Source organism: Bombus flavifrons, chromosome 10, assembly GCF_040668555.2.
Source record: "Bombus flavifrons isolate JBK064 chromosome 10, iyBomFlav1_principal, whole genome shotgun sequence".
NCBI lineage: Eukaryota > Metazoa > Arthropoda > Insecta > Hymenoptera > Apidae > Bombus > Bombus flavifrons.
In genome coordinates this window covers 797501-800435 of record NC_138451.1, presented here as the reverse complement: position 1 = coordinate 800435, position 2935 = coordinate 797501, and positions in this window count along the sequence as shown.

Genomic DNA, 2935 nt, shown 5'->3' with positions numbered 1-2935 from the left:
TAATAATTTCCAACTTTCGTTGCACATGCAATGACATATAAACTTTTCACTGAAAATCATAAACAGGATGCAGGTGATATATCTCTCGTATTATTTCGTGTATATTATATAGGTTATATAGGTATATATATGTCGGAGATGAAAGGACTTGTCCAACCCTAGAATAATCGTATTTGCACTAGTCAATGTCTTCTCTATTGCATAACGACACTGTGTAATCCAAACGAAGATTCGTTCCACGCCCCTAATTCTAAATTCCAACCTTCTGAGACATATATATAGGCATAGGTTATACAGACGCGGTTTTAATACCCATATTATTCAAAAACACTCTGGTGCAATGTCTATTAGACACCGGAGCTGAGAATTCTATGGTGCGCGAAAAGGTTGCAAAATGTGCGAATTGTAAATTTGAACCTCGTATCACGATGATATGTAAACTTGATGATGGACTCATAGGAAACACTAAGGTTTCAGTCCAATGCGAGGACGCCGCAGTTAAATTGGAATGTTTAATGCCGTCGGACTCTAGCTTGCCGTACGACATAATAGTTGGTGAACACATATTAAGCAGTAAGAACTTGTGCGCGAAAAAGCTAGTACATTATCTTTAGAGAGCACGAGGCGGGTATGGATTCTCGCGGAGTAGGTCCACGTCGTAGGAAACCCCAACGAATCTGATATTCTCCTATAATCGGGTGGCTGCCGACCGGTGCGTTCGGGCACTTGTCGGTCCGGCGAGGAGAATTTCGGAGAAGTTGGTGGGCCCATACCGGTCAAGACCACCCACTTCACCTTCTCGTGGGGCTTCTGATTTTCGTCGTACATTGGCTTCAAGAATACCTAATCCTAGACCGACCCCTTAAAAACATTTTTACAGCTGTAGCTGGAAACTTTACATAATGGTGGATTTAGTATATCGACGTTCAACAATAGATGCTATTTTCTCTTCACTTGATTGCAATATGTAACCACATTACAAATAAGGTGAGTTGGAAAACTTGCAGAGCTTTAACAATTTGTTCCTTTGAGATTTCTGATCCTCATGATGAGTAGAATACAGTACATTAAAAAAATTTGATTTTGAATTGGTGCGTTGAACGTGAGCTTTGAAGTGTTGTTCGCATGAAGTGTTCATCTGGTTCTGAGATGTGTTGAATCAGAGGTCCTTAGTCGATTTCCCAAAACTGCATGAAATCTGCTTGCAGAGGCGTTGTAGATACGTGGAATGTGTTTGTCGCGATTTGGGAAGTTGGACTCCCCCGATTACCCAGCCGAATCGCGTTTTTTTTTTTTTTTTTTGTTAACGCAGTTCCGGCTCGTCCGGTTGCGTCAGATTAATTTGTCCGACGTTACATCGACGCAAGTGATGCACCCAAGTTTAATAAGACCGAAAGTTCCGATCGAAATAACTCTCTAAAAAGCGTTATAAGGTAGGAATATTTTTGCATAAATCGTCCTAACTCGATGAAACAGGTCGGGATTAAGCGTTTTTATAATCGTAAGAAGGTCGAAAAAAAGTTTGGACCGATGCGACCGGTCGTTGGAACATAGAAAAATTCCGAGCCGGTACGTTGGGACAGAAAAATTCCGAGGCGAGAACATTTTTTCGAGTTAACTCCGTTAAAAAGCGTTATAAGGTATAAATTTTTTTATAGAAATCGTTTTATCTCAATTAAATACACGAGGATTAAACATTTTTATAGAATTTTTTAAAAAATTAGCGTTCGTCGAACCGACACGACTGGGATATTTTTCTAATTTTTTCGTTAATTAACGTTACAAGGTATATATTTTTTTGGATATTTCTACTTATTTTAACGTGTTGTAATTGATTATAAACTTGTTTTTTGTCCGAAATCGATAAAAGAGTATGTTTACTGATGCGATTTTTCGGTGAAAAAAAAAATTAATTTTTTGGTAAAAATGTATTTCTATTATGTTAATTAAGTGTCTGGTAAAATATTTCGATGGTTGGATATTGCCTTTGTATAGTAGTGATCGAGCGTTCGCGCGACTAAGTTCCAGCGTCCCTTCCGAACGGTACGTTGCTACGGAGGTTTTGCACCATAAGCGCGCGGCCGCTAGCCCGGCCGGCGCCGGCCTGCCGGCGGGCGCTTTCGTATCTATAAGAGAGACGTCGAGCCGGACGGTTCGGTCGGAACAGCGTTGAGCGCGTGGCTATTCTACGGCCTCGGTTGAGAATTCAGTCACCGCTCCTCGAGTCTTAGTGTATTTTACGCTATTTCTCGACTGTTCCTCCGTTCTCGTACTGGTTTTTTCTCTACACTGCTGCGCCGCGGGTCGCTGTCCTGGACGTAATGACCAAATATCGTGGCAAGGTTCCCCTTAGTCGGGAAGCTGGTGACCTGTGTGCACGTATTCTTGTACTAACAGAGCATCGATTCAACCAAACATATATGGGAAAATCCGTCAGCTACTTTTTTTATACTTATAAATAAAATGCTGTCTTTAAAATTGGCCGCTGTAGAGCTTACTATCTTTGCGTAGTATGTCTTCTACGGAGAGTGATGTTCGAAGATTAGACTCTCTTATAATAAATGTATGTGGAGGAGAGGAGAGAGAATATTCTTACGGTATGTCCAGCGCGACGCACTGTGATATACGCGCTTGTTCGTTCAGCGTGAAAGGTGTATACGTGCTTTACCGCTAAGATATGTTATAAGAGAGATAATTTAAAAGATCTCAGGAGTGTTCTCGTGAAGTTACGACTCTTTTTGTATCATCATATGCTATATGATGAGAGAGAGTGGCGTTCGAAGATCTTACTGAACTATGGGTGTATCTCGAACGTCGCTGAGAGAAGGAGGAGGAGATAGATGTATATTATATATATATATCTAAAAATGAAAAGTCTCGTCGTACGGTGTTACGTCCCACCTACGACACGAAGAGAACTTAAACGAAATATCGA